At 44.5% G+C, this 20,189-nt stretch overlaps 1 pseudogene; it reads right to left on the bottom strand.

The window, feature by feature from the left end:
* Positions 1–1,137: 1,137 nt before the first annotated feature.
* On the bottom strand, positions 1,138–17,796 carry LOC114223361 (protein lin-28 homolog A pseudogene; annotated as a pseudogene).
* Between the last annotated feature and the right edge of the window lie 2,393 nt (positions 17,797–20,189).

Raw genomic sequence — 20,189 nt, 5'->3', positions numbered from 1 at the left:
CTAATCTTGGCTTCCCCTCTGCACCTTTCCCCTCGTACAGCCTCTCCTCACCCTCCTGCACCACCTTTTGCTGTTCAGACCAATTTCTAATCTCCCAGTAGAAGGACATCAAGTCATGGAGCCATGAATGGTAACCTAGTCTCCTGTGGAACACTGAGGGTGGAGTGGTTTCAAGAAGACACTAGGGCAGGAAAGCCTGCTCCGATTGGCAAAAAGGAGGTAGGTCAATAGGTTATGCCCTCCGAACAGATGTTCTCCCTTGTGATCAAACAAAAAGCCTTCCTGCTCTGCAGACCCCAGGAGCTGCTGCCGACTGACCCCCAAGATTGCACGTGTACCCGAGAACACTGTGCAGGAATGAGGGCCTTAAGATTCAAATCCACAAAAATACAAAATCAAAACATTTATATTACAAAAAAAAAGTTAATAAAACACACAAGATCTGTCATATACACGCAGCTTGCGCAGTTGGCATCCTGGAGAAAGTGGGGCCCAAGGTGCAGTTATCCAAGGGAGCAAATAAAGAAAATTCTATCGGCCCAGAGTAGGGTGGGAGTCAGCTTAGCAGCAGTGGGTCTGCAGCTGTTCCCCAACAACCCCTTTGCCTACTGTCACAACCCATGGCTTGGGACAGTAGAGAACAACCTTTCCCCTGAGTCGGTTATGAGACAAGATGTGGGAAAACCCTGCCTCACCCCTGAGAGACTCCCTCCCACAAGATGCAGTGGTTCATGCTCTTGGGCCCATCAGTCTGGTCTCAGGCTCAATCTTTACACCCTGGTGTGGGGCCGGGGGGGTGGGGATTATTATTACATCTCCTTTGAAAAGAAAACAATTTCCCTCTCCAGGCCACTTTCAAAAGCTGGAGATTCTTGGGGGGGGAAACTCAGACAAAGCACACAGGTAGGGATGTTCCCCAAAACCCTCAGGAGCATTTGGATTGAGCAGGGTTGGAGTTCATTTGCCTCACCCCTTCACCCACCCTGCCAAGAGGAAAGGAGGGGTGATGCTGTGGACCCCGGCCTGAGATGCATGGCAGAGCCAGCTGCCCCCTACCCACCCTTTTCCCCACTTCCTCCACTCTGCCTGTTCCTCAAAACTTCCAGATCACAGAAGGCTACCCCCACCCACCACAGCTCAGTGCTGGGCCTCTGGGAGCAGGGTAGGGCTCTGGACCTCCTCTTCCTCCTCCTGAAAGTAGGCTGGCTTTCCCTGTGAGCTGGGGACCTGCTGGGCCTTCAGGGGACACGAGGCCACCATGTGGCTTCTGCTCGGCCTAGGGTGACCCTCCACGCTTATAGCACCTGTCCGCCTCGGATCTGCGCTTCTGCCTGTTTTTCCCTTTGGGCCCCTCTCACTCACCGACAGGTGACGCGGATAGAGTCCAGGCCCTTAGCCGACTTCTTAAAGGTAAACTGCACCGCCTCACCCTCCTTCCGGCTCCAGAACCCCGCCCCCACGCCAAGGGCAACTTGCTCCGGTGCACAGGGGTCACGCGTGACCCGGATGCGGGAGGTCATGGACCGGAAGCGGAACCCCAGTGCACTGAACCACTTACAGACGCCGGCCCCTCCAGCAACTGCGGCTCATCTGCACCAACGACGGCCTCCTCCCAGGCTTTGGCCTTGACACCCGCAAACGGCTGGTTTGACACGGAGACTTGAAACCGTGCATAAGGTTACCTGGTTCCTAAGATTCAAAGAACCAAAGTGTTTCGTGTGGCCCCACCTGTCAGAAGTAGATGAGCCCATAGGTAGACACCTGCCACTCCCCGTAAACCCAGGCCTCGGCTGGCCTTGCAGCCTGCCTGCCCAAGACACAGGCACCAGCAGAGGCCCCACTCTGGATGGATGGGGTGTCCCGATCGACTGGCTCCCTTCCACAGGCCCATCTCCCTGCACATGGAGTCTGTTCATGAGCATTTCCAGGAATCAGAGCAAACAATTCTCATTTTGGAAGGAGGTTGGGTTAATGCTAAGCTCGAAATCTGTGGGGCTCCATCAGGGATAGCCAGGCAGGAGGAGATGTGGGGGACCTGTTACCCTAAGGCATTCAAGAGGACATTCAAGAGGAAGATGTAGATGTCAGCCAGAAAAGCACGTCCCTGACTCGAGTAGGATCCACACGAGGGAAAGGGATCAAGAAGATGAGGGCGTAAATGGTGAAAGTCAAGGCAGGGGTGATGATGGGAAAGGGGAACAGGACATTTTCATGGCACTATCTTAAGCTGGCCTAGGACTTAACCAGAACCATCTACCTCAAATTAGCTTGCTCTCTTTCTCTCTCTCTCCCTCCCCCTCTCTCTTCCTCTCTCCCTAAGAGCACATTCAAAAAGTTGCTATATTTTCCTATTACTTCATGAACTAAAATTAAAAATAAGTTAAAGAATGGTTTATTATTAACTGAGCCAAAACATCTGCACCTTAAGCCAAGATCTACAATAAACAATCTGATGTTATCTTGACTAGCAGGAGTGCTGTTCCGTCTAAAAGTGCAGAGAGACATACACCAAAAATAATAATGAAATAAACAAAATAAAATTCAGTGAGACAAACTTCAGGACAAATCTGTTCCCTTTGGCGTCCTGAAGGGTAATGAGGATTGTTGTCATTTGGAAATTGCTTTAATGCTTTCTTTTTGTCCAAGCCTCACTGGCTTTCCTGAAATGTATAACCCTTTCATGTTTCATGAGTATGGATAAAACATGGTTGAAACCCAACAGCAAAGTAGTTTTAAATGGAGATAATGGATATAGGTTCCCGATAATGGATGTAGCTTTGCTGGACCCTCCCAAGAAAGAGACAGAAAAGATTGAGTGAGGACAAACCAGTGAGAGAGGCTGGTTTTTGAGCTCAGGGCACGGTGGATGCCTCCAAACAAAGACAATTTGGAGATCATCTTTATCGATAGTTTTATATTCTAAAAAAAAAAAAAACAAACAAGTAAACATGGAATTTGGCATCCATCTATGAAAAACATGGTTGTAGACACACATTTATATTTTCTCCTATGGCTTTGTCCTTGTAAGCTGTTTCAGCAACCCCATCAAGATGATTAGTGTTTTTTGTGGGGGACAGCTACACCATTAAGAACTAGAAATGCCTCCATTCATCTATCAGCAGTCATGAAAAAAGTGTTCTACATCTCAACCAGGAGAAACTCACCTGACTAGTAAACCGAGATTATCTAATCCAGGCTAGGCAAAATGGGGCCAACGGAATCCCTTGCAAAATGCTTTGCTATTAAGACTTAGCTAGGACCCAGTGAGCCAGCAGGAGAGCTTGGTCTCTCCAATGGAATCAACGGGGCCATTGGAAAAACCATAAAGGGAAGACTATGGAGCTACAAACATGAGAAGTAGAATTAAAGATTTAGCTTTAAAAATTTTGGTGGTAGTCTTGGGACACCTGTGTGGCTCTGTTGATTAAGCATCTGAATCTTGGTTTCAGCTCAGGTCATGATCTCAGGGTCCTGGGATTGGGCCCCACGTCAGGCTCCACACTCAGTGTGGAGTCTGCTTGAGATCTTCTCCCTCTCCCTCTGTCCCTCCCACTGCCCCCCAACTTGCTCTCTAAATAAATAAATAAATAAATAAATAAATAAATAAATAAAATCAAAAATTAGCAGTAACCTTAATATGAGGTAACAAGAATGGTACTTGATCTTTGTTGTCTTCCTCTCAAAACTCATAATCCCAGGCTGACTATGAGAAAAACATCAGACAAATCCAAATTCAGGAGCATTCTACAAGACACCTACCTGACCAGTACTCCTCAGTGTTGTCAAGGTCACAAATAACAAAGAAAGTCCAAGAAACTGACACAGGCCAGAGGAGCCTAAGGAGACATGACAACTAACTACAATGTGGTATCCCGGATGGGATCTCGGAATTGAAAAAGGACATTGGGGGAAAACTAGTGAAATCAGAGTAAAGTGTGGAATCTAGTTATTTAAGTACCTACCCATGTTGTCTCCTTAGTTAAGCTGATGTACCACAGAGATGTAAGCTGTTGACAGCAGGGGAATCCGGCTGAGGCCTAGGGGGAAACTCTTTGTACTACCTTTGCAGATTTTCTATAAATCTAAAACTTTTCTAAAAAATAAAAGTCATTTTTTAAAAATTTCAGCGGTCATAACAGATAAGAAGTAAGTTTATTTAAAAACAAAACCACCAAAATGTCCCAACATATTTGTGATTGTTTCCATATTACTTGTAACTGAATTATCACTATTAAAGCAGGCTACATACCTAGTTTAGCACTAGGACATGGTATAGAAGGTTCATTCCTCCAGACAAAGCCCACATGACTGAGAAATATGGTGTCCGGCACTTGAACCCATTTCTACATCTGTGCAGTGCCCGGCTCTCGGGACCACAGAGTTATGGCCTGGTCATATCATCCATTCTGGCGGGAGAGGCTCGCCAAAGTCCTAGCAGGGTGTCCAGGAGAAAATAGAGAACTAAGGCTCGGTGTCATACACATGATTCATTCATTCTTTATTCCATCCACTCATTTGTCCACTTAATTTCATTCATAAAACATTCAAAAATGTATTCAAAAGCATTCATGTAAGGGGCTACTATATACCCAGCACCATGCTGGACCCTAGTCCCTGCACTCACAGCCCTGATAACTGACAATGCACTATGCACTCAGAGTCCTAGTTCCAACCCTGGTTTTGCCACCTGGTAGTTTTGTGACTATGAGCAAATTACATGCATCTTTGAGATAGTTTCTTCATTTGTAAAATGGGAATAATAACAATGGGACTTTCCTTCTGTCGTTTTTGTGGGATGTTCATGCATGTCATGTGTTGGGCACACCCATCGTTGCCTACCACTCTTTATCAGCACTGCAGGCTCCGTGTGCTTGGACAGGAGAATGAATAGAAAGCAAGGGAAGCAGACCATTTTTTGGCTGCTTCCAAGTTGGGTGGTCTTAGGACTCATGGAACCACACTGGGACTCCGTTTCTTTGAAAAGTAGGGGAAATGTTTCCCACCTTGGGTTTTCAAGGGAATTAAAAGAAATAAGACATGTAACAAACTCCCCAAGGTGCCTGGCAGGTGACAGATTCTCAGCCACTGAGAGCTGTTATTCCTTAAATACAATGGCAAACGTGATAGTCACAGAACAAGACGGGAAGGGTTTGTCTGTGCACCAAGAGGAGCCTGGCCCAATATCATAAGAAGATAGTCACAACAAAACAATACCCGAGGGGGCATTTTTGGATCCTCGCAAGATGGAGATGACAAAATTTGCTGAGGAACACAAACCCGCCCAACTCAGCGTGAGGCCCCTTTTCCAGGCTGCCCGAAGTTACCCAAATTATTTTCCTGGCGTCCACGTGGTCTCAGCTCCTTCACCTGACAGCCGAGGCCCAGCCCTATCTGCCCCCAAATCCTTCCCCAACCAACTGTTTCTCTCTGCACCAGTCAGACCAGTCCTCGGAGCCTTCCCTGCCTGACTCACCAGCCCACATCCAGCCCACGTCCTACCTGGTGTGCGAGGCTGGGTCTAACCGCTACTTCTAAAGGACTTTATTCCTGGTTCTCCTGATTGAAATCAATTCTCCCTTGCTCTCCATGCACACCCTGCCATCTTTGGTCTGTTCTTCTCTCAGGCACATCACCACACTCCCCCCGCCTTAGAGGGAGAGTTCACCCTGTGCTAGCCCAGAAGCTGCTTGTGGGTATGCTGCATTTCCTGTCTCATCTCCGTGCTACCTGAAGCTCCAGGGTTCCCACACAGGAAGTATGTAAGGATTGGTTGAATGTTCTGGACTAGAAGGATCCCCCAGGATAGCTGGCACACACACATGCTGTAAAAGCTGATGGGATCACCCAGGAAATTCTAAGTAGCTACCCTATAAGGAGGGCAGTAAGAAAGATGCCTTCTGTGGCAAATGTTTGGTTCGGCTGCCCAGCAGCTCAACCTCCCTAAAGGAAGCCAGGCTGAGCCATGAAGAGCCCAGGAGCTTCACCCAGCTCTGAACCTAGTCGAGGGACAGGGGTGCTCTGAGCCCCCTGCTCAAGTGGACCTGAATAAATCAAGCCTGGGATTGACCTCAACCTTGAGGACAACGGTCACATGCTTCTTTCTATTGCCCTGTTTTGTCTGGGCTTGGGACAAAGAGAATTGGGGGGAAGGGGTGTTTTTTTTTAAGATTTTATTTATTTATTTGAGAATGAGAGGGAGAGAGAGTGTGCGTACACAAACAGGGGAAGGGCAGAGGGAGAGGGAGAAGCAGGCTCCCCACTGAGCAGCGAGCCTGGACCACGGGGCTTGATCCCCATGACCTGAGCCAAAGGCAGATGCTTAACCAGCTGAGCCACCCAGGCACCCCTTGGACAAAGAGAGTTGTAAAATAAAGTTTGGCCCCCAGTGTTACTATAACATAATATAAAATATATATATATTGGTCTTTGCCCCCAGATCAAATATATATATTGATCCTGACACAAAGCTCTCAAAACCCTTGTAATTTCCTGAGTGAGAGGGGTGCTAGGAGCATCTTTTGTTCTAATAGTTGGTCTTTGACCTTGGTTTCTGACACAGAGTTCCTAAAATCCTTGTAATTTCCTGAGTGATAAGAGTGTCTTTTGTTCTAATGAGGTGACTCTGAGGGGCTCCCGGGATAGGGGTTGGAGGAGGGCTGGTCACCAGGAACACCAAACATGATTAGAAGCTTGGAACTTTCAGCCTCACCCCATCCTCCTGGGAGCCCAGTGGGGCTAGAGATTGAGTTAATAATCAATCATGCCTACATGGTGAAGCCTCCATTAGAAAATCCCCAAACTCTGGGTTTCAGAGTACTTGGGAGGATGACACAGCTGGAGGGGGAATTAAAGCTCCTCACCCCTTCCCCACACCACGCCCCATGTACTGCTTCACCCCACTGTTCGCCTGTATCCTTTGTAACACCCTTCAGGATAAACATAGATAAATGTTCTCCTGAGTTTTGTGAGAAGTCCTAGCAAATTATCAAACCCAAGGAGGGAACCCCTGATTTAGAACCAGCTGGTCAGATATATATGACAGCCCTGGATTTACGATTGGCATCGGAGGTCTGGGCAGTCATGTCAGACTGAGCCCTTAACCCCTGTGGCCTGTGCTCATGCCAGGCAGTTAGTGACAGCACTGAGCTAAATTGCTAGACTCCCAGCTGGTGTCTACTGAGAATTGGAAAATTTCTTGGTGTGGCAAAACCCACACATTTGGTGTCAGAAGTATTCTGAGAGTAAGAGAAAGTGTTTTTTTCTTTGCTTTTTGTTTTATTGAGATATAATTGATATGTACGGTGCTTTTTTCTCCTACTCCCCAGATCTACTAGCAAGTCTACCGACCCCTCCCATCCTGAGAAAGACTTCTAACTCGCCAAGGAGGGAAGAAGGGAAGAAAGGAAAGGGAGAGGGAAAGAGGGAGGGGAGGCAGGGAGGAAGGAGAGAGGACAGAATCTAGCTAGCCGTGTGTACTTACAACCACCACTTCTTGAATTCTGGTCACTTTTGTCCATCATTTGATGGTCTACAGCTAACTACTACAAATTTCCACCCAGACTGTGAAGATATGCTTAATACATCCAGCGGAAACTGGCATCTTTAAAGAAGGAAACTGACACCATCTGGTTATGAAGTTAAACACTCAAATCTCAAGCTCCTAGAAGGCCTGCCAGAGCCTTGTAGGACCCCAGTTGGAGGCCTGGCTCGCCTTTATGAAAATTCTTCTCTCTTAGACCTAACATAGGTGAAGGGGTAGAGAACTACTTCTAGATGAAGGCCACAGTGTGAGCAAATTGACCACAGGGAAGAGAATTCCACAAATGCTTCAGAATTTTTTTTTTTATTGGAAAAACAGAGTTTTCAGTCTCTCAAAACATTGTGTACTTTGACATAATGTTTTCCTCTTCACTTAAACCCTTATTTTTTCCCAAAAGAAACTTAATTTAAACAATGTGTTACTGTAATTAAATAGAGGCCTTAGTGATACAAACACCAAAATTCTTGTTTGAAAGTAAAACTTTCCTGGCTTCCAGGACTGCCGGGGAATTTTTAAAAGAATAGTGGCAGCTTTCGAGCTAAGCGTTTTCGCAGAGCCAGAGTGAGAAAATGAACCAGGAATTTATTATCTGAACATATTGTGTGGAGCCTGAGGTAGATGAAACTCACCCTCCTTGTCCTCATAATTCTAATTGCACGTGTGGATTAGGCAGTGACATTTCTGAGGAAGCTCCGAGGTCTCAGCAATCCTTCACCGTGCATCCACCACCCAGGGTGTCACGTGGGTTGAAGAAGAGCAGCCCGCGTTCTGCAAATCCCAACATGCAGTAGATGCCACATGAAAAATTTCCTGGGACCTTCGGCTGTGTCAGTTTATCACCAGCAGTGCTTCATCCCAGCCACTGACAACCCAAATGATCAGTTGAGGGTTATTCTCCTGGAAAAATGTGAAGTTTTAAATGGAACCAAAAGACAGAATGAGGATGCTTGGAAATAGTTGAAAAGCAATGAAGACCACCCCAACAGCAAAGGACTGAATAAGTGTCTGCGAAAAGACCAGATAAATTACCCTCCGGTGCATCAGGAAATGCCCAATTATTTTCTAGATTCATGTAGCACTGCATGAATATGGGATTGTTTGCTATGTGCTTGACCAAGGGCAAAAATTCTGTATTTGCATCTGGTTCTGATTATGTATCTGCCCCAGACAAGACCACCCCTCCAGACACCATCAACAGTGCGGCAGGTGGAAAGAGAAGGATGCTAAGACCATAAGAGGCTATGTTGAAAAACAAACTTAGTCCCCTTTCTTCCTCTTGATAACCACATGGATGGCTGGGTGTCCTCTACCAGATAAGGCCATGGCATTGCCCACCCTGACACATGGTGCTACTATCATTTTATTTCAGCTCAATACTAAAGATCTAGGAATCGATGAAAGCTCCACCCTAGGCAGAGGACAAGGGTCCTCCATCATCACTCATGAATCAGGCCAGGGAGGGTATAGAAGGGCACTGCCTCTTATCTGTGATATAAAAGGTAATATCCCAGAAAAACCATTCAAGGTCATGGGCAAGAAAGCCAATCGAGCAAAATGAGCAGTTAAGAGTGGGCCATGGAAGCCCATTGAGGGCAGGCCAAGCAACCAGTTCAGAGGAGACAAAAAAGAAGTGAGCCGACCAACAAGAACTGGGTAAAATCTGAATGTTGATTGCCAAAACATGAGTTTTAACAGGTGAAACAGGCTCAGTTAAAAGGTCTGTGTAGAGACAAAGATCCCCATATACTCAGTGTACAATAATAATTGATAACATTAAGCGTTTACTATGTGCCAGACACTTTAAAAACTTTTTAATTACAGTACAGTAAACATACAGTGTTAAATTAGCTTCAAGTGTCCAAATATAGTGATCTAGAGAGTATAATGCTAAGCAAAATAAGTCAGTCAGAGAAAGACAAATACCATATGATTACGTTCATATGTGGAATTTAAGGGAAAAAAACAGACACTTTTCTTAGGGCTTTATGCATATTATCTCATTTATTCCTCACAACTCAGTTCCCTGAAATAGGTACAATAATCAGCACCCCCCTTTGTCAGGTGAAGAATCAAGGCACACTCCACTTTGTGGAGCCTACAAAAAAAGAAAAAAAGATATTATGAGGCTCAGACAACCCCCGACCCTGTGGCAGGATTACTTTAGAGGTGGGGTAGCATCCAATCTTGAAAGTAGAACTCACCCTTTCTGTCCAGTATGGAGGACCCCAGAGATGAGCCCTGTCCAGGAGCAAGGTAACCAGGAAATTTCCATCTTAAAAAAACGGGAAGCTGCAAGCATAGATGGAAGCAACCCCATATTTCCTCCTGGATCTTGCAGACCAGGATTTAATCTCCTCATATTTACAGTGTTCAGTAAAATCCAATTTTAGAGTCAGTATTAACTAGCAATGCTTTCATTAGACAGTCAAATGGAAGAGTTATTTAAGACATTAACTAAAAGGTAAGTGGAAAAGTTGAGCATGAAAGTAAAGATATCTCATAAAATGGTTAATTAGAAAAGTATTTTAAACATTGTAAATATTCACACTTTGAACATCCCAAATATTTGCATAACTTTATTTCAAGAGGAGTCTCAATAAGGGGGTTTCCAAAATTGCAAAGGCTATAAAAAGACTAGTGTGTTATTTTCCATGTGCTTGTTTTTGAGCAGAGCTCAGGAATTGTCTGGCTAACCCAAAGTGAGTCCTATCTTCCTTCAGTGAATGTATCAGGATCTGCCTTCATTTTGGATCTAAACTCTGCACTCCTGCCCACACAATACCCACTTTGCAACCAAGTCTGTACCATAGTACAGGGCATCACGTTAGGGGTCAAGGACACAAAGGGACAACACACAAAACCCTCACACACAGAGCTTGCATCTTGGTGGGCAAGGCAGATGGTAAACAAGTGGATACTTGCACATTGTGGTAACACTGGGAGGGAAATACACAGGCACATCTGATATAAAATAATAAAATAATAGAAGGAAAGGCTGTTTTGGGACTGATGGCCAAGGGCGGCTTCTCTGAGGGTGTGGCATTTCAAACAAAATTAAGAACTGTTTTTTTAAAAAAAAGATAAACAAAATTGACAAAACTTTAGCTAGACTAAGAAAAAAGAAAGAGGATATAAATAAATACAATCAGAAATGAAAAGTAAGCATTAAAACTGATCCCACAGAAATATAAGGGATCATGAGACTACAATGAACAATTAAACACCACCATCTTGGATAACCTAGAAGAAATGGATGAAGTCCTAGAAATATACAACCTACCAACACTGAATCAGGAAGAAATTTTTTTAAAAATCTGAATGTACCAATAATGAGTAAAGAGAGTGAGTCAATAATCAAAAACCTCCCAACAGAGAAAAGCCCAGGACCAGATGGTTTCACTGGTGAATTCTATCAAACATTTAAAGAAGAATTAAAACCAATCCATCTCAAAATGTCCCCAAAAACTGAAGAGGAGGGAACACTCCCAAACTCATTTTACAGGACCAGCATTATTCTAATACCAAAGCCAGATAAGAACACCACAGGAAAAAAGAAACTTAAGGCCAATATCCCTGATGGATATAGACACAAAAATTCTCAACAAAATATAAGCAAACTGAATTCAACAACACAGCTACAGTAATCAAAACAGTATAATAGTGGCATAAAAATAAACACATAGATGGATGGAACAGAATCAAGAGCCCAGAAATAAAACCTTGCATATATAGTCAACTAACATTTGACAAGGGAGCCAGCAATACATAATGGGTAGTATTTATTTGAAAGTTGCTAAGAGTGAATTTTAAATGTTCTCACCACAAAAAAAAAGAAACAGTAATTAAGTGACCTGATGAGAGTGTTAGCTAATCATTTCCCAATATATAAGTGCATCAGATCAACACGTTGTGCCCAGTAAACTTACACAATGTTATATGTCAATTACATCTCAAGCTGTGGTGGGTGGAGGAGACTTTATCGTAGAGAAGGTCCAAGGAGACCTAGAACTTGAGCTTTTCCTAGTACGTGAGATTTACAGCTTACTCATGATGATCCAGGTGTGAATCAACACTTAGGAATTTTTTATAGAATTCTACAACCCCACGGCTGCTCCCGACCTATGCTTCCAAACTTATATTTTTCCATAATTTCCCCCCCAAAAAGCCCCCATTTTGATACAACCGGTCTACTTGGTACTCCCTAAATTTGTTATGTCTATCCTTACTTCCTCCTCACCCTCTTCCATGTGTTCTCTCCACCAGGATTGCTCTTCTTCCTTCCTTTGCCCAAGGCCAGCCAGTGCCATCTATTGCATGAAGCCTTTCCTGGCTAGCTCTATCCACAACTGACCTGGAAACACCTACAAACTACAGTGCCCGTATCACTCATGTGACGCCTGGCAATTAGAGCCTTGATTGTGAGCTAATTTTCAGTATTTATATCCAGCCTCTTCAAATAAACTAGACGTGACTTGAGGTCCTTTGTGGGGTTTTTGCATACACCTTTGCTGATACCCAGCAACTGGCCAGATGCCTCTACAGTCTCTTATAACATTTAGCACGGCATATTGCATTTGGCAATTTCCTTGAATTTCTCCTAAATAACTCCCACATCCAATTAAGGATCAAGTTCTGTTGTTTCAGACTCTTTTATGTCTCTGGTATCTCTACACCTCTCACCATCATCCTTCCACACCTACCCTAGTTCAACCTACCAGCACTTCCCACTTGAATTAATGGACTAACCTCCCAACCGGTATTTCTGCCCCATTACTGCCCTTGCAAGCCATTCAACATTCAGGGCCAGAGTGACCTTTCCAAAGGGCATATCCGATTACGTCCCTCCCCCGAGGAAACCTGCTCCTTGCCTTCCCATTGCACTTAGCATGAAGACCAAAATTCTCCCTTGGTCTCCGAGGTCCTGCCTGGTCAGGTGACCTGTCACCCTTCCTCTGGTACCAGCAAAAGGCTCCTGTGCTCCAAAACTCTTATTCCTTCTCTCCTTCCCTTTATCCATGTCTCCATCACGTTTATTCTTGTTCATCCTTCAGAGCACAGCTCACAGGCCACTTCCTGACAGGACGTGGACCATCACATCCTCGGAGCATTCTGCTCTAAACCCTTGTGGCTCTGATCACAAGCATGATTCAATAAATAATTATGCGCCATGTCATTTAATGTCCATCTCCCCCACGACATCTATGTTCCAAAGAATCGAAACCTTTATTTTCTTGCTCACTGCTTTACCCAAGCTCCCAGCACAGTGCCTGGATTATAGTCAGACTGAAAAAAAGTCTTTTTTTTTATTATTTTTTTTAAGATTTTATTTATTTGACAGAGAGAGACACAGCAAGAGAGGGAATACAAGCAGCGGGAGTGGGAGAGGGAGAAGCAGTCCTCCTGCAGAACAGGGAGCCCGATGTGGGGCTCCATCCCAGGACCCTGAGATCATGACCTGAGCCGAAGGCAGATGCTTAATGACTGAGCCACCCGGGCACCCCCAAAAAAGTCTTTTAAATAAATAAACAAATTCACAGTTTAAGCCTAAGCTCTTAAAGGCATGAAATATGTCTTATTCATGAGTTTACCCCCTACAGCTAGCACATACCTTTTACATAGTAGGACCCCAAAAGATTTATTTTTTATTTTTTTAGAAGATTTTATTTATTTACTTGACAGAGAGAGAGAGAGCATGAGGGAGCAGGGGGGAGGAGCAGAGGGGGAAGGAAGAGGGACAAGCAGACCCTGCCCCAAGCACAGAGCCCGACGCGGAGCTCGATCCTAGGACCCCGAGATCATGACCTGAACCGAAACCAAGAGTCCAATGCTTAACAGACTGAGCCACCGAGGGGGCCCCTAAAAGATAATTTTTTAATGAGTGGCTCTATCTCATAGTATTAGCTTTGTATTTTACAAAAGTTGAGGATAATAAGAAAGTCATAAGTGTGAAAGTTTGAAAAAAGAAACATTAAACATTAAATAATGGAATTTTTTTAAAAGCTCAACTCCAGTGCTGATTTAAGTCAAGCACGTGACTTGTATTTACCTCCGCTGCCTAGAGAGCTAAGGCTGGGATTTGCATGGGAAGATACCGTCTTCAGCTTGCCAATCTTCAAATAAAATGAGACTCTGACCTAAAGTTTAGACATCACCAATGAATACAGATCGGAGCAATTTCCTATGCTGACTTTGGCTGAAAGGTCATCTGCTGTTTTGTTGTTGCATTACCTGCTCTTACATTGTCACACCATAAACATAAGCAGGACATTTGTTTTGAGTTATCAGAGAATTTTAATGTTGGCGGCTTCTACGTCTGCTATATGCAGAGCCAGGGTCTCTTAGACATAAGCTCCTCTCTTAGACATTTTCTTTTTTTTCTTTTTCTAAAGCTGCATTAACTGCTTCAAGCAAGTTGGACAATGTGCCAAGAACAAATGGAGATGTTTCAGTAGGGAAAAGTGCACAGCCTTGTTATAGCTAGACGATGAAACCAAGCCTGCACACCTGAGATGGGAAAGGCCTGGTGGGTGCTGCTAACCCATAATAGCAATCTTACCTTCATCCTGAAAAATAACCCAACCATGGGACAGGCGTACAGCCTGAAAGTTTCCAAAACTGCAGTTCTAATTTGCATGCCTAGAAATATAGGCATGTGTCGGTAAAGAGACTGGTATGCTGAGGTTAAGTGTGAGAAAAAATAGTGTTGCTAGTTGCTTTCAAGTCGTGATTCATGCAATGTTTTCCATGGAGCACTCACATAGGATGATAAAGAGGGAGGGGGGTCCTGTAATCCCTCCTGGAGATTCATGATGCATGCGATCACATGAGAAGCCCTAGAGTAAAGAAATCTGTTAAACCTGGCATTTTCCAAAGTTAATTGACTGTGGAACCTTTTCCTATGTAACATCCTGTTGTCATTTATCATTTTTTGGCTGGCAGGCAGCTGAAGTCACTTCTTCTGTCTAGGGAATCCCCAACTGTGTGAGAATCTTCCTGGGAGGCAAGGTCTACCTCTCCCCACAGGAGGTAAAAAAGGCAAATAGTCCCCCTGCCTCACTTTGTGGGAACCAGGGTACCACGTGCCCTCCAGGGTCAGTGGGCTGTTGCCTCCTGGGACTTTGACTCTGGAGGAAATGACAGGGAAGCAAAGCAGTGCAAACTCCTTCTGGTGGCTATGGTGGGCACAAGGTTCAGAGCTCGGAGCCATTGGTGGTGCAAGGAAGGGGTTAAATATCTACAGGTGGTGGCAGTGGTGTCCTACCAGGCGGTCCCCAGAACATGGTTTTGGCTGTGATTCTGGTCACCTTCCTCTCCCTGGGCTCCTGACCGTTGTCTCAACCTGTTCTCCAGGCTCGCATCAGGACTGTGAAGTCAAGTGCCCTCTCTTCCTGTCTAAGTCATCCAGGGTCAGCCTCTGTGGCCTGCAAATGAGAATTTCCCTCTGACTCATCCTTTAACATCTGGCAGAACTGGTGCTTCGTGGAATGACTTTGGAACATTCTGCATCCTCATGCAACATGACCAACCTAGAAAGTTGGATTCTCGGATGACAGTATAGTAAATTTGCGTGCCTTTACTTCCTTGACCAGACATAAACACAGCTTCCAAAAGCAATTTGCTACTATGTATGAGGTTTATGAAAAAAAAAGTCTCAGAAAAAAATTTCATCTGATTTCACCTCCAGATCGTCTCTGATTTCACCTCCAGATCACCATCATTTAAGACCATCAAGGTCTCTTGTAGGCACCACCTCCCTTCCTCTGACTTGACCATGACTCCTCCTCCTTGACCCTCCCCACACCGGTCACTTAGTACCCGCCATTTCTTTTATCCTTAAACAGAATCCACTCCATCTGAGTGCTAAGCAGTGTGAGTTTCATGCAGATTATGTGGGCTGCAATACTAAAAAGAAATAATAACTGTGCAACACAAAGATGTTTCAGCTGGCAGAAGACTTGAAGCCGGTAAAATTTTAAATGCTGCCGTTCAAACTATGTCAAAGTTTTCTGCAAGCAAAACCAGGTTCAAATGGACCACCTGAGTAGAGTTTTCCAGGGTCGCTGACAAGGAACTGAGAGATGCAAGCATATAGATGAATAGAAATGTTAGCCCTGCAGATGTACTTTTTTCTCCTTTCTTAGTTGGTGAAAATAATCTCATATATTTCTACCTAGTAGGTCATATCTTGAGGCTAAGTTTGACATATTTTTTCCTGGTGTGGGTGACTTCTGGACCTCTGTTTCAAATACACCATCGCCAAATCTGATAAGTTTCCATATTGTTAATTATGCTATCTTGGTCTAACATCTATCTCATTTGTGATAATGGACTGATAATGGATGAAATGGGATTTTCTGCTTATAACCAAAAAAAAAAAAAAACCAAGAAACCCTTGATTTCTGAGCAAAGCGCCTATATCATCAATACACACGGGTAACTTCAGCTTATCCACCTTGTCCCCCCACCCAAATATCCAGATGGTTCTTCTAAGAAAATGGGAGGTATCTGTACTGTGCCTTTTTAAAAGCTTGACTAAAACAAAAGGTTTCTAGCAAGTTCTTAGTTTTTCGATTTGCATTCAAAATACACACGATGGGAGAATTGGCTTATTTGGAGAGATGACACCTTGAGATATTAACCAAAATGTTCTTTCCCTTTCCTTTTGATCGTCCTTCCCTTGGGCTGCAAACATACACTTGTCATTTTTCCAGGGGTGGTGGAAAGAGGGTTTAGAGGGTCAGAAAGGAAATGGAACAAAGGTATCCAATTCTTCAGAGTAAAGCTCAAAGGCTAGGGCTTCAGGGACAAAACTGGAGAGAACTGGAAAGAATTGGAAAGCAGATGCATGAGTCAGGACTGGACTATTCTCGCCTTCACCCACCAAGGATCTGAGAAGCACAAGCCTACAGCTCAGCAGGCCAACCTAGGGACCAGGTGACACAAGGCACATCTCAAGGGCTGGCAGCAGAAAACATTGCCAGGTAGATATCAAGAAACAGCCAAATGATACTTAAGTAAACAGCCCCCTTCCCAAAGCTTCACATCAACATCAATGTGAGAGGCAATGGAGTTTATGCAAGAGGGAAAAAAATCCCCAAATTTAGTAAAATGTTTAACCTGAAGTGACATAGAAATTATGAAAATGCACTGAATTTACCTGAAGAAATGAGATCCCATTTTCTATAATAGGAAAATGAAAGTGGACGCTCAAGGCTAGACATGAAAAGTTTGTTCCTGAAAAAAATACTCCATTTTATAAGTGAACTTGAGAACTGTGAAGTTTGCATCCTTTCGAGTCAGATTTGCATAAAGGACCTGGGTCTGAGGGCAATCCAGTTGGGACTGGCCTTTCCGACCCACCTGAACTGCTCGGATCTTCAGAGCTTATTGAAGTGGGTAAAGCAGAGATGGGGAAAGATGTGGGACGAGGAGGCACTGGGACAAGTTATGAGAAGTCCAAGTCAGAAATGAGGTGAGGAGCAGAATGGGAAGGAGGAAGAGAATTGCGTCATTATCTGTCTTCCCTGAAGTCCCAAGGGGTCAAATCCCTGTCCTCATCACTTATGCAGGCTCCAAGCAGCTCGAGAGGGAAAGGTCAGGAGTTACAGGCAAGTGGAAGGAGGTCTGCAGATGGATGGGATGCAGGTTTTGCAGGAAGCATCTAGCTTGGAAACGACGATTTGGGGGAAATTTAAATATAAGAAATTTTCATGCATAGCAGTGTGAGAAATATATGTGGCAATATGATAATGAAACTAAACCTCAGTACTCAGAACTCCCTCGTATTCGAGCTGACAGAGTGGTATTATCACCTTGGATCAAAAGTCTGAGAGCTTGTTCATTACTGGTGATTATGGCCCAGTTCCAGCACCAATAATTACATTCTACTTCCCTGACTCCCCCTGGACCATCTATTAAGCATGTTTCCTGTCCCTCCTGGTCCCAGGTTATTCCCCGTTCTACATCTGTGGTTCCCAAGGGGCTGGTGAGCCATAGTGAGCTGGTATTTATCATCTACCTTAAGATCTTTGAATGAGAAGTGCCATGAAAGTGCCAATTGATCTGAGCAAGAGCAGGCTATCATCCCCTATGTGTTAGGCCACCCTAACCACGTCCCCTACCGTGTAGCTCCTCTCCTTATTTGCAAGTGCTTCACATTCATTGTGATCCTTCTCCACTGCCTCCACCGTGAGCATCTCAAGAACAAGGAGTATGTCTTCTCTTCCTTTGGTAGCTTCCAGTGAATAATATGCCATGGCGCTTGATGACGGATTACTTAACCATGCGTTCATAAGGCCACGGTGGACTCCTACCTCCTAAGGCCCCTCATAAACTGCCAACCAGAATCCTCCTCACCAGTCCTTCTACGCCATCTATCTAAACTGATGTAGTTCTTAAAAATCATCTTTTCCCCATCTATCTGATGGCACAGGAAAGAGGGAAACAGGAACAAGTGGATAACGCAAGCAAGATACGGAAGTGAGAGCCCATAAAAGATGCCACGTAGTGGGTACTTGTAATATTTCTAAATGCGCGCTTACACTCATGCATGAATGAAGTGATCCATCAGTCGACAGAGATAAGATTAAGGCCCTTTGTGGTTGCAGTGACAGATACCCAGTTACACATAGAGCACAAAAGGAAATGTACTGGTTTTGATTCGGAATCCAGGCAACGCCAGACCCCCAGGCTGTTCATAGGGCAGGTTTTCGCAGGGCCTCAGGAGCAAAGAGAACTGAGTGCACCCTGACCATCTCCCAGCTTTGTTGGCACACATCAGCTTCATTCCTTCTTCGTTCTGTTGACTCTCTAGACAAGGTCTCCAACAGCTCACAAATGTTATACCTACCGTTCATTCACCACCCAGAGGGAGACGAGTCCCAAGATGACCCTCAAGTCCAAATGACCTACGAAGGTCCTCCTTGGCCCAGCTAGGGTCAGGTATCCCACCCAGGACTGTAGGGCCTTGTGACCAGGTGTGTGCACAGGAAGGAGACAGGGCAGGAAGTTTCTGGGCGCACAATCTTGAAGGTCAAGGATTTCCTGGAGGAGTCAGCAAAGAGCTAAGCGTGGACTATGCAAAAGCTACCAGATTATGTAGGACTGGGTGCATTCCCGCCTAACAGTCCAGTCCTGTCAGGTGGAGGAAAGAAACGTCAAAGGCTTCACCACTAATGCTGGATGGGGAATACTGAGACTCCAGCCACTCCCCAGCCAAGGCCACCAACAGCCTCAGTGGGATGCTGGAGAACCGTCCAGTGCCGCTAAGACATAGGTAATGAGGTAACCAGGAAGGATCTGGGTATTCATCCTGCTCTCAGTAAGTCACTTACATCCTGAGCTTCAACTTCCGCCTTTGTAAACTTGTGGAGCGGTCTCTGTGTTTTCCATGGTTTCCCCTCTCTTCAGTTATAGCTTTCATATCCGTGATAACAGCCAACCTAGGCAGGTGGAAAGATGAGTAAATTAACAGGTAACATGTCAGCAAAGGACAAGCAAGATGGGAGGCAATCTTTTAAGCATCTTTTGAGGTCCCATTAAAATCTGCTGTTGATCACGCCTCTGCTGGCAAACTCTGACCAAATTTCATTGTCACCCCATAACTGTGACTTTTCTTACCTTGGGGAGAGTCAAGAACTCTGAGGCCTTTACACAAAGACTGCAATGCTTTCGGTTTCACAAGCTGAAGTATAAAAGGCACCAGTCCCACGGTGATTAACTGGGCTTTTATAGGCAGTGTTTCAAACCAGTGCTGTACTGCGTGTCTTCACTTACTGTAGTTATGATTTCATTAGCCTCTCTGATAAATAATGCAACGACTTTAATGATGCATTTCCTCTTTAAAAAAAAAAAAAACCCACAATGGAAACACCATTTCATAAAGCAGGGAAGAACAATGACTTCTGTTTAATTTTTATTACTTTTAAATTAATCTGTAAGATTTTGAGAAGTGAAAACCACCTTCTGAGGAAAAACAAACAAACGAAAAAAACAAAAGAAAAAGGTTAACCTGCTTAAGGTGCAGTCATTTCTGGGGGAGTGCAGAATGGATATAGGTCAAGAATCAGCATGGAAGCTCCACCTTCCTCAACTGAGCCCTTTCTAGATCACAAAAGGAAAGTGGTCCTGCCAAATTAAAACCCTCCATAACAATAAAACCTGATTTAATGCAGTCATTATTTTTCCATTAAATCTGAATATCATCTAATGCATGGATGTTATTTTAAACCTACCACACTAATGCAAATCCAGCATTGCCTGTAAATCAGACCTAAACGTTCCATCAGTTGTCATTACTGCTGTTGACAATCACAGTACTTCATCCCCAAGGACACCATCCCCTCAGCCCCTGACTCCAGAGATGGAGGGGGAGAATAAAGGAGGTGTATTTTAATTTCGAACAGAGAGCTGCTTACTGAAGTGTAGAGGTTGGGTCAGTCACACCCTGGAGGTCTCAGCCTAATTTGGTTCAACATGTAGCCCTTGCTTCTCCCGGCCACAGTAAGCTGTAAAAAAAAACAAGGCTTTGGTTTGGAACAACTGGGAAAAGAGAAAACTCTCTAAGTGTTGAAACCAGAGGAAACAGTGCTAGGAAATGGTAACACAAGGGATGGACGTGACCAGAAGAGTTGAGAAGCCAAACCGGAGA

This window comes from Eumetopias jubatus, unplaced genomic scaffold (genome assembly GCF_037043125.1).
Source record: "Eumetopias jubatus isolate StellerSeaLion01/CBP00866 unplaced genomic scaffold, mEumJub1_p1.0 scaffold_15, whole genome shotgun sequence".
Taxonomy (NCBI): Eukaryota; Metazoa; Chordata; class Mammalia; order Carnivora; family Otariidae; genus Eumetopias; species Eumetopias jubatus.
Note: the sequence above shows the minus strand (reverse complement) of the source record. Positions and strands in the feature narration are given on the sequence as shown.